Source organism: Macrobrachium rosenbergii, chromosome 12 (assembly GCF_040412425.1).
Source record: "Macrobrachium rosenbergii isolate ZJJX-2024 chromosome 12, ASM4041242v1, whole genome shotgun sequence".
Classification (NCBI taxonomy): Eukaryota; Metazoa; Arthropoda; class Malacostraca; order Decapoda; family Palaemonidae; genus Macrobrachium; species Macrobrachium rosenbergii.
In genome coordinates, this window is record NC_089752.1 from 108,993,974 (window position 1) to 109,012,491 (window position 18,518).

General features: G+C 35.8%; 1 long non-coding RNA gene across 1 annotated transcript in view; it reads right to left on the reverse strand.

The window, feature by feature from the left end:
• Positions 1 to 745: 745 nt before the first annotated feature.
• Positions 746 to 18,518, reverse strand: part of LOC136844281 (uncharacterized) — an 82,175-nt gene continuing 64,402 nt past the window's right edge. Inside the window, exon 3 of the long non-coding RNA XR_010854805.1 lies at positions 746 to 878. This is a non-coding gene — a long non-coding RNA (uncharacterized lncRNA). The remainder of the gene's footprint in view (positions 879 to 18,518) is intronic.

Sequence of the window (18,518 nt, forward strand, 5' to 3'; positions counted from 1 at the left end):
ATATATATATAATAGATAGATATATATTATATATATACACAATATCTATATATATACAGTATAAATATGCACACATATACATACACACACACACACACACACACACACACACACACATATATATATATATATATATATATATATATATATATATATATATATATATATATATATATATATATATATATATATATATATATATGTATGTATATATATGTATGCATGTATGTATGTGTATGAAAAAAATTTTCGATAATAATATGAAAACTAACATTCAGTTACTTACGAATGTTGAACTTCGTGAGATTTTCAGTATCATTGTGCTTCTGACTTATGTTGTAAACAGCTTTCTACATAACCCTAACAACTACATAACAAAAACAAAAAATCTTATAAACAGCCTTCTACATAACCCTAACAATTACAAAACAAAACAAAAACCTTCTCGTAAAACTGCGGGTCTTAGAAAATAAATCTTTAACTCCTAAAACGACGCTGGAAATCACAAACGCCAAGACATTTCAAATGAATATGCAATGTGTAATTTAATGAATGTACGCTGTACAATTTCGGCAAGAGGGTTAATTTGATCATTTATAACCAGGAAAGAAAAAAGTCGAAACAACTTAAGCAAATCATCACCATAAAACACTAATTGTATATTCCATATATATTTGTAAATGGAACATTTTCTATATAAAGTTATTTAAAGTACAGTTATGTAAAATATTCAAACCAACCTTACATTCAGGAGGCGGAAGGAGCCTCTTTGTTGTTCCTTACTCACTTGACATCTCTTTCCTCCGAAGTTTCAGGTGGAGGCTGTCTGGTGAATTCCATCCTGAACACCTCGATTTCCAGCGCACTTTTCAAGGGTGCTGAAATAGGAATAAAATTGGTGAGGTACCCGTCATTTCTAACGCTGGGTCTGTGTTTGTAATGGTCGACCAAATAGTGTTCATGAAAAGATGAAATTCCATGACTACTGAGAACAACAGCCTTCACACCAAACTCTGGGCCTGTGTTTGCAATGATTGACCAAATGACGTCCATCAAAACATGAATTTCCAAGAATAATGAGAAAAACGACCTTGATAATCGGAGGTCCTTTTGCTAGTAGAAGTGAGCAGCTGAGAGGTAAGTGCGCAGCAATTTTGAAATTTTTCGACATACATATAGGTCTCAATTGACAAAATAATAACGGAACCATAATGTTGGAGACTTTTTCATGACGTGAAGGTCCGGGAATGGGAAGAATCTCCATTAGCATGTTCAGAACTTGCACAGGAAGGAGCCAGTAACAGCGAGAAATGATCTTTTCACCGTCATTAAGATCAAATGAAAGCTTAAAAAATTTCTGGAGCTTTGCAAAATTAATTTATTCGTATATTATTCACCATGGAAAAAATATGCAATTGCTTTAGTTCGTCCATTGGTGATAGTCGTGTTTTAGTGGAAAATAAGTTTTTTATTGATTACACACACATACATACACACAAACACATATATGTATATATACAGTATATATGTACAGTATATATACAGTATATGTGTATTGAACGTCAATAAAAGTACAAATATTTGTTTTTAGATTATGTGTTGGTACAGAAAAGGCAAAAGAATAAGTTGATGCCTGTAATGTCTAGAAGACGAGAAGTTGGTTGTACAAAATCATAATCATTACCAGGTCGAAGCGAAAACGAAAATGGAATGTGGTTTCGCTGGGAAGCGAGATTTCGCAACGTGGCTGCAAGTTTAATCATGAAAGAGTGTTTGACAAAACAGAAGAAAAAAATACCTCTTGCAACACTCATCTATTTTTCAGCCTTTGTCTCCTCTCGCTACCGGATTCTCTTTATGAACAGAATAGAATATAGAATTTAGGCCAAAGACCAAGCGCTGAGACCTGTGAGGTCATTCAGCGTTGAAAGGAAATTGAGAGTAGAAAGGTTTGAAAGCTGTAACAGTCGCACTGTGATTCAACTGTCAGGAGAGGGTGGAAAGTATGGCGAAAGAAAGAGAATATGAATGGAGGTACAGTAAGAGGAATGAAAGGGGTTGCAGCTATGGGCCGAAGGGAAGCGGCAAAGAACCTTAAGTAATGCCTACAGTGTATCGCATGAGGTGCACTGATGGCACTAACCCCCTGTGGAGTGTTTCACCTTAATGAATATGAATGGAAAATGGACTGGGGTTAAAGATACAGAGATGGATTTATGAGGAGGATAAATAAAAAGGAGTTATTAATTATAATTTATACTCTGAGTAAACTGTATATTTGGTCATTGCTACCTCTTAGACTGATCTGATTTTTAGAATTACAATACCAAAGAATTTAAAGACTCATTAATTAGCCATATTTCCATACTTATATATCCATAATCAGCCATAATTCCATACTTATGTACCCATAATCATCCATAATTCCATACTTATATAGACATAACCATAATTCCATACTTATGTGTCAATTTTTGGGACCCTAAATATAACTGATTTTTTACCGCATTGTTACAAATGCATAATCTCTTAATCTGAACTATAATAAATCCTTCAGGATAAAAAGGAACCTCAAAACCAAGTAGGCCTAATAATCTGATTACATCCGTTTGCAACATCAAATTCTTGTAATAGTAAGGGACTAAAATTTTTTTGTCGAGAGGTCACACAACCCTTAGTACTTCTGATTTTCCAACAGGAAAGTCACGGCATAAGTAGCTTTAGACTCTATATCACTCTCTCTACTTCTGAGGTTGTAATTTTCCTGTAACGAATTAATAAAATTTCGTATGTTCTTCTACTCAATGAATAAGTCTTTTTCTTTCATTTAATGTCATTTGGCACTCTAGAACGACCATAATCACTTGCAATGACGTAACTACATTTTTCAATTGTACCAGGAGAAATCAATTGATCTATATATTTCTCGCATTAAGTAATACCATACAAATCACTTTGACCTCCTTTTCGTTTTATCAGTTAAGTTTGTCGTCTTAAATATGACGTTACTACACTTTTCAATCCAGAGAAATCAATTGCTCTACATTTTCCTCGAATTAATAGCAGACAAATCACTTTGACCTCCTCGTTTTATCAATTAAGTCTGTTGTCTTAAATACATGATAATAAAGCAAGTAAGTTTCAATTATCATTCTAATGATTAGCTATCCAGTTTGGTCTCTGTTGGATGGGAAGAACCATGGGGTCCACATCAGGCCTTCTGCTCCCTTACCCACCTTATCACTCTTAGGGCAGCCACCCACCAAACCCTTCAAGTTTTCTAGTTCAGTAATTTAAGGTTTACCAATGAAGTCCCTTGCACGATGATTTGACGTCACCACTGAATTGAAGTGAATTGAATTGAATTGAATATAGAATTTAGGCCAAAGGACAAACACTGGGACCTATGAGGTCATTCAGCGCTGAAATGGAAATTGACAGTAAAAGGTCTGAAAGGCGTAACAGGAGGAAAACCTCAAAGCAGTTGCACTATGAATCAATAATTGTTAGGAGAGGGTGGAGAGTAAGATGGAAGAAAGAATATTAAAGGAGGTACAGTAAAAGGAACAAAAGAGGTTGCAGCTATGGGCCGAGGGCACGCTGCAAAGAACCTTAAGTAATGCCTACAGTGCACCACATGAGGTGCACTGACGGCGCTATCCCACTGCCGGGAAAAAATCAGCATATGGTAAACAGGACCGATATTACTTATCTTAGTCTATCACGTGGTTAATGTTAATTACCTTTTCTATGTGGAGACTAATTATTCTCTATAACTTTCTCTCACACTGAGAAAAGCAAGGTTACCCACTCTGTCCCTTCTCCTCTTAAAAATGTAACCTTTTCTTTCATTCCAGTTTTTCATAATCCCTGCAGACGTGACTCTGTGTCCCCGCCTGAGAGGCAATCTAGTCGGAGTCGCCATGAAAGTCTAGTTACCTTTGAGATCGAAAAGAATATTTTTTCACAGTTAACGAATTTATAGTTTTATTCCACAGAGTTTCGTAAAAAAAAAAGAAGTAAAACTTTAAAAGCATGATTGTCAAACATCGGTGTTTGCTCTGCTGATTGGTATTTAAATGTTATTCTATAAAAGCAACTGTTTTCAAAAATGGTATTACAGGTTCTAGGAGTTTTATCATACGTTCATACACACGAATTTGCATTTAAATGTTTGAAAGCGCTTGCATGCAAACGCCTACGAACACAGCATACAGAAATGCACAAACAAACTCCTTCATATCCGGGGAGAGCGAAGGTTTTTGTAAGATAAACAGAGGGAGGCAAAGTGTGTGAGGAAGGACGACGGGATACTGATGAGTCATTTGAGAAATTACATTAAGCGGGTGATCGTGTGTAAACTGGAACACAGGGGTTCATCCATTGCAGTCGAAAGATGAACGTACAAGGGAATCTTGTGATGTTTTTCCCGTAGCCACACTTGACTGGAAAAATTCCCTTGGTCCTATTTTCCAGACTTATAGTTGTGCATCTTTTAACAACGTCATGGATTATGAACATATAAGTATTCACATTTATATAAAGAAAATCTATTATATATACCAACAACTTCGTAAATTATGAACATAACAGTATTCATAAGTGTTCACATTTATATAAAGAAAATCTACTATATATACCATAAATCTACAAAAAAAAGTTATTCCATTTTGGACAGGTTTTTCATTAGAAACTAAACCTCACAAATTCTCTGTCTTATAATATTGTAGAGCTAAATCAACCGCAGTTAGAAGCGTATTCATTTATGTAACAAAAAATGCTAGATATTCTTTGATTGTCTCATTCTCTGCCAGCCACGCACCTCAATTTATATCTCTCGCCGTCCCCCCCCACCAGTACACCATAGTGATTGACGTCTTCAATTATTTGGTAGCCTTTGGAATATCTATGCACCAAAGACAATATCTGGAGGTAGTCTGTATGCTGAGAAGGGTTTTGTTAAATTCATTTCTCAGTCCTCTAACATTTAAACCGTCAGGAGGCGTCTTTATTTTCTATCTAGATGCTGTTTTGCTCACTGTTAAGTTGGACTCAATGGATGGCTTGCTCCTCGTAACACCGATCAGGCCATCTCTTCTCAGATTGATTGTAAAGATATGGGTGTTTTCCTATTTTTTTATTTTATTTGTTTGTTTGCTTGTTTTTCTTGAGTGCTGAAAAAGTTTTTGGTTATCGGCCCATTGGCTCTCTCGTTTTATATATATATATATATATATATATATATATATATATATATATATATATATATATATATATATATATATATATATATATATATATATATATATATATACTTGCCTCATCAATGAAGTTGGAGGTTGTTGATTTCGGTGTATCTAATCCTCCAGGTGACAAGCCACTTATCAGTCACGATTACCCTTCGACATGACTTCCGAAGAATAGCGAATTGGATATCAACCGACATTTGTAGCTTAATGTTTGTGTATACATACATGCATACATACATACATATATATATATATACACACACACACACACACACACACACATATATATATATATATATATATATATATATATATATATATATATATATATATATATATATATATATATATATATATTAAGGTAACAATCTATAAGAATGCAAATGCAAGAGAACATAATTACGATCTGAACGAGCGACCTTCGACCTCCGAGTTGATAGCCTTCATTGCTAATTTAGATTTGCGCAACCTGAGTAGATTAAGGGTCATGACATAGGTTCAGTGATTCTCGAGAATCAAGGAAAAAACTATAAACAGTATCTGAAAAGCTTGTAAAAAAGGTCAGAGCTGCATTCCATACATCCACAGATTGCTGTAATCCATGTTATATGAATTTGGGGCAAGAAATCAATCTCAGTCCATCTGTAATGTTACAGAACATTTAAAGATTGTTTTATGGGCTATCGAGCTGCAGATTTATCTGTTGCATATGTCTATGCTACTCGTACATCTCCACACACAACAGAGTGCCTATCGGTAATAAAAAAATATGCATTTATTTATGGATATGTTTTTATAGACAATAGTGTTCACGTGAAAAACTGCTTCATTTTTACATGAGTTGACCAAGTAAAATGTGATCTTACGCTCATTCTTTGTTCTTTAAAAGTAATGCAAATATTCTCCAGTAATGTTGCTAGATAAGACACAATGTTCCCAAAGATGGTGAGTCGCTACCGGTCCTTGACAATATCTCTCAACGTGCACCAGATTCTGACGACTCGGCCGAAGAATCGACTCTCTATTCCCGTCCGTTTATTAGCGAGACCTCTTTCTCTCCCCGACGCAAGAGGGCGGGAATGCATTCGGCGCCCGCTTCAATTTACCGATACAGAGAGCCCTCAGAAACGTTGCAGCGTCTTGGGCACAGAGAGAGAGAGAGAGAGAGAGAGAGAGAGAGAGAGAGAGAGAAAAGAGAGAGAAGCAGTCCTCCTCCTCCCCTTCCCCTATTTGACACTTCGACAGCCCACATTGTAAGTTCAAATTGCATGTCAAAATCTTAACTGAATGCCGGAGAGAAACTAGGGGAAAAGAGGCTTTCAATGCAGCCGGGAAACGAGAGGGAACAGGTTTCCACCAGAGCTTTCCACCACGTTCAAGTTACGTTAAGTGATATTCGGTGCCTTCTGGGGAATTGGGAAAAAAAAATGGCATTTCATTAAAAGCGTTACTGCAGTCTCGTTCAGGATTACAACATTCAACTGTTGGTGTTATGTTGCAGGATCACAAGATTACCATAAAAGTCACTCAGATTACAAAATTGTCCATTCTTATTACTGTGTTTCATGATGCGAGAGAGAGAGAGAGAGAGAGAGAGAGAGAGAGAGAGAGAGAGAGAGAGAGAGAGAGAATCGAAGCTCGTTTAAAATTTAAAAACTAAATAACATGTCCATGCATAAGCAAAAAAAAAAAAAAGGCTGAGAAACCTACGTCTACTCTCGCAATGAGATCTCCACTCGCCAAAAAATTTTTGTTTTTCTAAATAAACTTCCATGAGGCGTTTCATATGAGAGCTATTGTCATGAATTTATAATGATCGCTGGCATCTCCACCGATACTGACGTGACCTTTACCGGTTATGGGTTCACGGGAGAAATTGCAACAAACCGAATGTATTATGCAAGCCTGCAGGAATCAAGACGGCTGCATATGAACACCAGCTTATCGGAAACGCCAGGGTGGATAAGGGGCATTAACCTCGAAACAATAACATGATATTCATGAAAGTTTATTCTGAAAAGAAGCCTAAAACTAATGAAGATTTGTGATTTTATGAATTTAGTCTGTCAAGCCAAGCACTGGGTAACCCTTGGCTATTCAGAGCTTAAGACAGTGATCGAGAGTGTTGGAGAGGTTGGACAGCAAGAAGAACAGATCCTAGAAAATAGAGGAGATGAACAGCAAGGATCTAAATGTGGAGCAAGGAGAACAAGGCCTTTGGTTTTTGACTCCGTAAAAAAACAAGTGAAAATGCGACGAAGTTTCCTCTGCACAATCGAGTTTTCTGATCTAAATGTGGAACAAGGAGAACATCCCACAGTTCCACTAAGAGAGGTTAGAGAGGCTGGACAGCAAGAAAGGAAGCGGGAATGGAGGTAAGACAAAAGGCTAAATAGTGGGTGCAGGTAGGAGTCGAAGAAAAATGAAATGTATGATTTATACATGGTTTCTGTTATTATTATTATTGTATGTCCTTGGGAAACCTGATTTGCCAGCTACAGGCTGATGGAAAAAAGATAATAGTAAGAATAGAGAAGACTGTACGAATTAAATGCCGTGGAAACAGCTATAATTTTTAATGCAACTGCCCTCAGAAGAGGCCTCCTCCCTATATTATTATTATTATTATTATTATTATTATTATTATTATTATTATTATTATTATATTTCTTCGACGAGTGTGATCCTCTCCTTATTATTATTATTATTATTATTATTATTATTATTATTATTATTCAGAAGATGAACCCTATTCATGAGGAACAAGCCCACAGGGTCCATTGACCCTTTCATTAAAGAATGAAACTACGACCAAAACACCCTTTGATCGAAGCTTCATTCTTTAATGAAAGGGAAAAATACTTAAAGCAAAACTATTACAATCAAAGCTACTTAAGGCGAACGCCAAATTTATCTCAAAAAATTGTACTTCTACCAATCACGGAGGCAAGAGATAAATTAAAAAGAAAACAAGTAAAAAATGCGCAATCGAGTTTTTTGTACAGCGCCTACAGCGTATAATCAAGGCCACCGAAAATAGATCTATCTTTCGGTGGTCTCGGTACAATGCTGTTTGAGCCGGGACCCATGAAACTTTAACCACGGACAGGTGGTGGCCTATCCTATATCGCTGCCAGAAGCACGATTATGGCTAACTTTAACCTTAAATTAAATAAAAACTACTGAGGCTAGAGGGCTGAAATTTGGTATGTTTGATGACTGGAGGGTGGATGATTAACATGCCAATTTACAGCCCACTAGCCTCATAAGTTTTTAAGATCTGAGGACGGACAGAAAAAGTGCGGGCAGAAAAAAGTGAGGACAGAAAAGGTGAGGACAGAATAAAGTGCGGACTGACAAACAAAGCCGGCACAATAGTTTTCGTTTACAGAAAACTAAAAAAAAACGAACCTCGCGCGTTTTTATATCCAGCCAATTTGTCAAGGGCGAATTCAGTGCCATTTCATAAACAGCGTAGTTCCCTACGTTATTAAAATTTTTGCTGCACTGAAATAGCAGCCATGGCAGCCACAACTTATAATTCCGATGATGCGTATCTGTATTGCTGCAATTTTTGCCGAATAATAAACAATTCCAATTTGAACCAATTGTGTGGCAGATAACCGCTTTTAACTTCACCCTTCCCGTCCGCTCCCCGACCTTCCCTTTCAATGAGATGTTTTGTGATCACTGCTTCTCTTATGTTTTTTTAATGGCATTATTTTCCTTCCAGAGAGACAGACAGATGTAATTACGAACATACACATTCACATACACAGACAGACACACATACATACATATACATACATATATATATATATAAAAATATATATAATATATATATATATATATATATATATATATATATATATTATATATATATATATATATACATATATATACATATATATATATATATATATATATATATATATATATATATATATATATATATATATATATATATATATATATATATATCACATGCTAATTGACCAACCCAGCACTGCCCGGGAAACTCTGAAGAATTCAGAACAATTTTCATGCACCTCCTTGCACTGACTGTCCCTTGTATCCAGGTATTACTGTACTGTCTGTCCCTTTTATCCAAGAATTACTGTGCTGATTGTCCCATTTAGCAATTACTGTGGTGACTGTCCATTTTATCCAGGTATTACTGTGGTGACTGTCTATATTATCCTGTGCTGTCTGTCCCATTTATCCAGGTATTACTGTGCTGACTGTCCCATGTATCCAGGCATGACTGTGGTGACTATCTATTTTATGCAGGTATTACTGTGCTGAATGTCCCATTTATGCAGGTATTACTGTGCTGACTGTTCCATTTATCCAGGTATTGCTGTGCTGACTGTCCCATTTATCCAGGGATTACTGTGCTGACTGTTCCATTTATCCAGGTATTGCTGTGCTGACTGTCCCATTTATCCAGGTATTGCTGTGCTGACTGTCCCATTTATCCAGGGATTACTGTGCTGACTGTTCCATTTATCCAGGGATTACTGTGCTGAATGTCCCATTTATGCAGGTATTACTGTGCTGACTGTTCCATTTATCCAGGTATTGCTGTGCTGACTGTCCCATTTATCCAGGGATTACTGTGCTGACTGTCCCATTTATCCAGGGATTACTGTGCTGAATGTCCCATTTATCCAGGGATTACTGTGCTGACTGTCCCATTTATCCAGGGATTACTGTGCAATGTCCCATTTATGCATTACTGTGCTGACTGTTCCATTTATCCAGGTATTGCTGTGCTGACTGTCCCATTTATCCAGGGATTACTGTGCTGACTGTCCCATTTATCCAGGGATTACTGTATTTATCCAGGTATTACTGTGCTGACGGTCCCATTTATCGAGGTATTACTGTGCTAACTGTCCCATTTATGCAGGTATTACTGTGCTGACTGTTCCATTTATCCAGGTATTGCTGTGCTGACTGTCCCATTTATCCAGGGATTACTGTGCTGACTGTTCCATTTATCCAGGTATTGCTGTGCTGACTGTCCCATATATCCAGGGATTACTGTGCTGACTGTTCCATTTATCCAGGTATTGCTGTGCTGACTGTTCCATTTATCCAGGTATTGCTGTGCTGACTGTCCCATTTATCCAGGGATTACTGTGCTGACTGTTCCATTTATCCAGGTATTGCTGTGCTTGTCCCATTTATCCAGGGATTACTGTGCTGATTTCCATTTATCCAGGTGTTGTTGTGACTGTCCCATTTATCCAGGCATTTGTGGTGACTATCTATTTTATCCAGGTATTACTGTGCTGAATGTCCCATTTATCCAGGTATTCTGTGCTGACTGCCCCATTTATCTAGGTATTACTGTGCTGACTGTCCCATTTATGCAGGTATTACTGTACTGTCTGTCCCTTTCATCCAAGAATTACTGTGCCGACTGTCCCATTTATGTAGGTATTACTGTGCTGACTGTCCCATTTATCCAGGTATTACTGTGCTGACTGTACCATGTATCCAGGCATTATTGTGGTGACTATCTATTTTATCCAGATATTACTGTGCTGAATGTCCCATTTATCCAGGTATTACCGTGCTGACTGTTCCATTTATCTAGGTATTACTATGGTGACTGTCCTTTTGATCCAGGTATTACTGTGGTGACTGTCTATATTATCCAGATATTATTGTGCTGTCTGTCCCATTTATTCAGGTATTACTGTGCTGACTGTCCCATTTATCCACACATTTCGTTCTGAATGTAATCTGCAACATAAACATTTTACAGTATAAAAAAAAGGCATTGCACAAGAACTTTGAAGTTTTTTTGCTAACATTATTATTTTCAGGTGATCAGCCTCTTGACATCATTTTACGTGGTGTCTCATCCTGCTCTCCTTATCACGTCCAGACCCGGATAAAAGAAGTGGGTCATTGTAGGTTATCAAACTTACAATAAACTCTTGGGGTTTACTGAAACTTTCAATGAGCTTTCACCATAATGCCTGAATATCAAATGAATAAAGTCAATTAAATGACGACACTGATAGTTTTGATTATAATCGACATATCGTCAGCACACACTTTGTCATCATTCTCACCATCATAATCTGCTCATCCGGAATAAGTTTTTTCAAGGATATGTTAAAGTTGTTCCCGTATTTTCACCATTGTCTTCACTAAGCATCATCAGTTGCAGCATCACCTACAGCCAAGGTTACGCAAAATCAAAATCACTAAGTACCTCAGGAAGGATAAAGGACGAATCTCCATCCTACCAGTATCCTACGAGTCCCACCGGAGACCATGGACCAGTGCAACCACACAGACTTGATTAGGAAGATCCTAGAATTGATAACTGAGAGGCTGGGAAGATAATATACCAATTCTTGAGAATCTGCCTTTGTTACTGTAGTATATTCGCTAACTCATCCTTGATTTTGGTTTATTTAAGTTAGGCTATTGTAACCAATGATTGATTAACTCGTTGTAAGAACACCTGGCGTTGACGAAAATTCCATTTCAGAGAATATTTAGCATAAAGGCTAAAACCACAAGTGTCTCTTTAGGGTGTGAAATATACAAGCAATTCTTTAAAGCAATATGCCCATTAGACAATACAGCCAGATTGGTTGCATATGCAGCGTCGTGCAAAACTTGGTGAAAGATGGTTCTATAAATAGCTGGAGGGAGTACATGAGCGAATTTGTATAATTTCTTATCTTGGTTTAAAGAAATAACACAAACACACGCCGAAGTGCGAATGCAGTGATTCAACAAACAAAAAATAATAATTATAAAGAAAATCTTATGGCTGCTTTGTCTTTCGCACGGACAATGGGAAGCCGAGTCAAATGAACGCAAGTGCATGCAAAATACCTTCGGACACAATGAAAAACCAAGAAGGAAGAGGCAAAACTAAAAATAATCTACACTGGAAACAAATCTCGTTTTCCAAGTTGTGGTTTTTAGTTAATGAAATCTTTTGCATCTTCTTTGGCAACGAAGTCTATTGTGGAGGGCGAGAGGCGTAATCCGAGAGAGAGAGAGAGAGAGAGAGAGAGAGAGAGAGAGAGAGAGAGAGAGAGAGAGAGAGAGAGAGAGAGGTGTTATTAATGAACTAAAACATTATATTTTACTTATTTTTAGATTCGTCCTAATCCCATCAATCAGCCTGTCTGCGTGTCCGAGGACCGTGTTTCTACCTCAAAAATGCAAGCATGCAAGAAATTGCATTTGAATCTCACTGAAGTTCATTACATAAGACTTAGCGTTCCTGAATGATGGTGGGCACGGTGGTTATTACATTAACTGCTGAATCTTCTAGAATTCTCCCTCAGTTCAGAAAATTTCCAGGGAATCAAAACCTCCGAGCACCTGCAAAGTCTCAATTTCTTTTCCGTTTTAGATATTACTGTAAGTTAGAGTTCTTCTGTTTTAAGGCTCTGCTATTCTGCTTATAGAGCGCTTTTTTGACCCACTCTAGTTTCCTACCAAGCCTTCCGAAATATCTACCCAGTTTACTAAGCCCTAATCCATTCATTCTTTTCAATTGTCAGCATCGTTTTTTATACTGAAACCATCGTTCCCGTCAAAGACAAATGAATCAACAATACCTATGAGCACTCCTATTTTTTTTTCTTTGATAGCTATTAACCTCCTCATTCAAACCTCTGCTTAAATCCTACTTTTCTCCTTAAATATACTCAGAAATTCGTTATTAACTTCTGAAACTTACTGAAGTAAGGCATTCTGGAGATACTGAAAACTTTAAATACAAAACTGATTGACTACATTTTCCCTCATCCTACCACCATCAGCAACATTCCTAATTACTTTCAAATACCACTTTGTTTCGTCAATCATCTATACCAATTTTCATTTTATTATGTCATCTTCTGAAGTCCATCTATTTTTTCTTTCATTTTCATAAACTAACTGTTTCACCAGACAATTCAATTCTTACTTTACAATCACCATTTAACACTGACTAACCCTTTTCAGTCTAGCCACCAAAGTAACAAAGAGGCATGGAGATCTAATCATACACCTGTCTGATATCTACTTTTACATGCAACTAGTCACTCTCCCTCTACATATCCCAAGGAGATCTTTATCTGCTAATTCTCCCATGCACTTTCTCTAATTCCATGTGCACTGCATACAACTTACTCTTTTTATTCGCAGACTAATGCACCTATCTCAAAAGGGACAAGTGATCTGTAAACGCCCATCCTAAGATAAACCTACAATTTCCTTCCTTATCAGTAGCTATCTGCCACTTGTTATCAGAAAGTGCCATAAACATACTACTTAATGTTATAGCCATATAATTGCTGCAATATGATAATGATGCAATTAAATCTGTTTTTAAAGCACTGCACAAATGACAACTCCCTTAATTTAACAACAACCCCTCCCCCCATTTTCCGCCCCTCTCCCTCCTACCCCCAACTCGCCATGAGAAGTGTACCATTACTTTCATTCCTAAAGTAACATTTTATTGCACTTCCTATCTCAGCGATAACCATAAGAAATAGGAAAACTGCGAACTAAATAGCACATTTGCCATCATTTAGTTTCCTCGGTTTAGATTATAATACATAAATTGTTAAAATGAGTACGAAAATGGTATTTCTGAAATCTCATTTAATGTTATGGCTTGCAGACAACGCTGTTGGCTTGGCTGTCAGGGTAAAACGCACATTATACCATTACATGTATGGATTAGTTCAATATTGATCTTAAGTTGCTACTCACAGGAGCGGTGCATGCGGTACCTAAAAAAGCACCCAAAACTCTTTCATGCACGCAAGCTTATACTTGGCAAGCAGAATGATTTTTATGGATCAGCTAACGAAAAAATCTTTATATATGTATGCAGCTACATGTACATGCATATCCACACTCACACACACATTACACACACATATATATATATATATATATATATATATATATATATATATATATATATATATATATATATATATATATATATATATATATATATATATATATATATATATATATATATATATATATATATATATATATATATATATATATATATATATATATATATATATATGATGTGTTGGTATATATATATATATATATATATATATATATATAATTTGGCCTATATATATATATATATGATTTATTTCATATTAATAAATATTAAGTCTCGAATATCGTTTAATATCGAATTCACTATACCTTAGGTATAACTTACACCAAGATTGAATTACAACTTATTAATGATTCTGCGCTGGCCAGGAATAAAACCATAACCTGGTTTAGAAACAACAATAAACAGTGACTTTGACAACCAGGCTATCAACTCAGGAGTTATGATACGAACGGTGACCTTCAAAAGGTTCCATAATGCTTTCTTGAAGCTGTTAAGGATACTAGCTGTCAACAATAGGTTTAATCATTAAAGGCATTTTAGTTTCATTTTAGATTTCTCAAAAGAAAACTATTATGCCAGCTTTGTCTGTCCGACCACACTTTTTCTGTCTGCCCTCTCAGATCTTAAAACCTACCGAGGCTAAAGGGCTGCAAATTGGTATTTTGATCATCCACCCTTCAGCATCACACATGCACATACCAAATTGCAGCCCTCTAGCCTCAGTAGTTTTTATTTTATTTAATGTTAAATTTAGCCATGATCGTGCCTCTGGCATCGCAACAACACAGGCCACCACGGCCGGCTGAGAGTTTTATGGGTCGCGGCTCATACAGCATTATACTGAAACTATCGAAAGATAGATTTATTTTCGGTTGCCCTGGCCTTGATTATAAGCGGTGCAAAAAAAATCCATTGCGCCGAAGAAACTTCGTCGGAATTTTTACTTGTTTTTTTTTACACATTTCAAGTGTTTGTTTTGAAAACCCCTTTCTTATGTATAGAGTCCACTGTAAGTCGATGAAGAATAGGAAAACAGAATGAGAATTAACATCTCAAGTTAATTCGATTTATTAAAGAATATCCTTAATTTCTTCCCACCTGTGACTTTTCCACTTATGAGATTAATATCATAGCTTCAAGTAAATATATCAATCTCTATGCCTTTGAAACTAATGAATTATAACATTTGTCGAAATAATATTCATCGAAATGTTTTGGTGGCCTTTAAAAACTATCATAACAATTGCCAAAAGGACCGTAGAAGATACACCTTAGGCGAGAGAGAGAGAGAGAGAGAGAGAGAGAGAGAGAGAGAGAGAGAGAGAGAGAGAGAGATAAAATAAAATACCTGTGGCAAATGATCCGGAGTGTCAGTCACTAGTTATCGGACAAAGTATAACCAACTTTTAGCGGGATCTACATAAGTGACGGGTGACAGACAGCTAGGGAGACAGATGTGGGCTAACGACAGTGACACAAGAAATGATGAATGAGGAGGCACAGACGCGGTTTTCGTGTCTGGAAGAATGCATCAATACGAGAGAGAGAGAGAGAGAGAGAGAGAGAGAGAGAGAGAGAGAGAGAGAGAGAGAGAGAGAGAGAGAGAGAGAGAGAGAGAGAGAGAGAGAGAGAGAGAGAGAGTCACTATACAAATCCTTCTCAACGGATCCTAAGTCTCGATCGAATGTTTACATCAATTATATGTTATTTTTACATTAATTTATTAAAACAAAAAACAGATAATGAAAATGATCAAGATATCTAGAGATTTCCCTCTACATTTCATAGACTTTCTTCAGCTGAAACGAAAACTAATTCTTCAGGTTAGTTCTTTTTAAATTTCAATTGTCTTGTTACGAACATACAAATCTGCAACGCGTATTTAGAAAATAATCTAGCTACCATTGATAACCAACGGTCTGTGCATTTACAAATTAGGAGATGTTCATTGATTTTTCGCAGATTTTTTAAAAATGGACGAAAGCAGTTTATTGAAAGTTAAAACTGACATATATCTAGAAATTTTGGGAGTTTGCAAATGCGGTTACGAGACATTTATTTAATGTTTAGTTTCTTCTGCTCAATCGAGTTTTTCTGTACAGCCCCTGCAGCATATAATGAAGGCCAACGAAACTAGATCTATCTTTCGGTGGTCTCGGTATAATGCTGTATGAGCCGCGGCCCATGAAACTTTAACCACGGCCCGGTGGTGGCCCATCCTATATCGTTGCCCGAAGCACGATTACGGCTAACTTTAACCTTAAATAAAATAAAAACTACTGAGGCTAAAGGGCTGCAATTTGGTATGTTTGATGACTGGAGGGTGGATGATCAACATACTAATTTACAGCCCTCTAGCCTCAGTAGTTGTTAAGATCTGAGGGCGGACAAAAAAAAGTGTGGGTAGAAAAAAGTGCGGACGGACAAAGCCGGCACAATAGTTTTCTTTTACAGAAAACTAAAATGACTATACTAATAGTATACTGCTACCTTTTTATGGGCAGAATTAATGAATAGGAACTTTTTTTCTCATGATATCACATAATGAGTACTGCAAAGCCTCCAAACGAATGTAGAGTACAGAATCTCAAGATGGCAGACACAGACTAACACGCGTTAACCTTATCCCCACTTCCTCCGAAAGAAATGAAATCATTTCACTTATTCCGGTAATACGAGACATCATAAAGTAATCATCGCTTAATACGGCCGCTTTATCATGTGTCGTGTCCCCCCGACAGATCCCAGCAGACATTATTGATGTATTGCTCCGATAAATCAAAGAAATTCTGTCCGGCCCTTCATAGATTTATGGCCTCTGTTACTTGCATAGAACATGTAGAGGCGTTGGCGGAGGACGCTCGGGTTTGGATGCATGATACATCGGCCGCACAATAATAGAATATGGACAAACGAGGGTAATGGTAAATGATTATCGTGGGGCAGAAGTAGTTCGCGCGCTGGAGAGTGAGGGGAATAACACGGCATGTTTTTTTTGTGGTGTATTTTTTTTTTTGTGTGTGTGTGTGCTTAGACTTCTTGTTTTATGGTAGGATGGGTTATGAAGGAAGGGATGTATTACATGAAATGGATAGGGGACACACACATACATGCACACATACATATATACATACATACATCCATACATAGATGTGTATGTGTATATGTATATATATATATATATATATATATATATATATATATACATATATATATATATATATATATATATATATATATATATATATATATATATATATATATATATATATATATATATATATATATCCAATGCAGCACGAAGGAACATGTGCTTGGGAATATAAAAAACACAAATACACACACACACACACACACATATATATATATATATATATATATATATATATATATATATATATATATATATATATATATATATATATCACACAAATTTGGTGGCATATTCGATGCACATACATAAATTGTAGTCAAGGGCAGGAATACTCTGAAGATTCACACTTCCTTTATTGCTTCCTACGTTTCGTGATGATGTGATTATGAATCACGAAACGTAGGAAGCAATAAAGAAAGTGTGAATCTTCAGAGTATTCCTGCCCTTGACTACAATTTATATATATATATATATATATATATATATATATATATATATATATATATATATATATATATATATATATATATATATATAAATATATATATAAATATATATATATATATATATATATATATATATATATATATAATATACATATATTTTATATATGTGTGTATATATATATATATATATATATATATATATATATATATATATATATATATATATATATATATATATATATATGTGTCTATATGTATATATATATACATATATGAATCGTGTATGTGAATGCAATCATTTAAACCGCTGCAATGTCTGAATGAGATCTCGCTTGAGATAGCACTGCGCCAAGAGATATCTACACACAAACAAAATTATGCAACATTCATTCTACAATATTCATAATAGCTATTTGATATTTATAATAATATCTATAATATGCTTTTCCAGAAATATTATGCAGTGATAGGTTGCTATTGCCTTCGTGTTCCTAGCACAGATCAATAGCTGTTAAGTAATCATTGATTTGTCAGACCGGACGGATTCTGACTATACAAGCTAAGAGTTGACATAAAAAACAAAAAACAAAAAAACTGTTTTTACCGAATCTAAAATCCAGATTACATTAAGTCGGATCACTACGTCTGTATATAAAAATATACATTTTTCTTTTAGATTATACTGAAAACCAACGGCCAACTATCACCCCCCCCCCACAAAAAATAAATAAATAAACTGCGAGGGTAAATAAAATGGATTCATA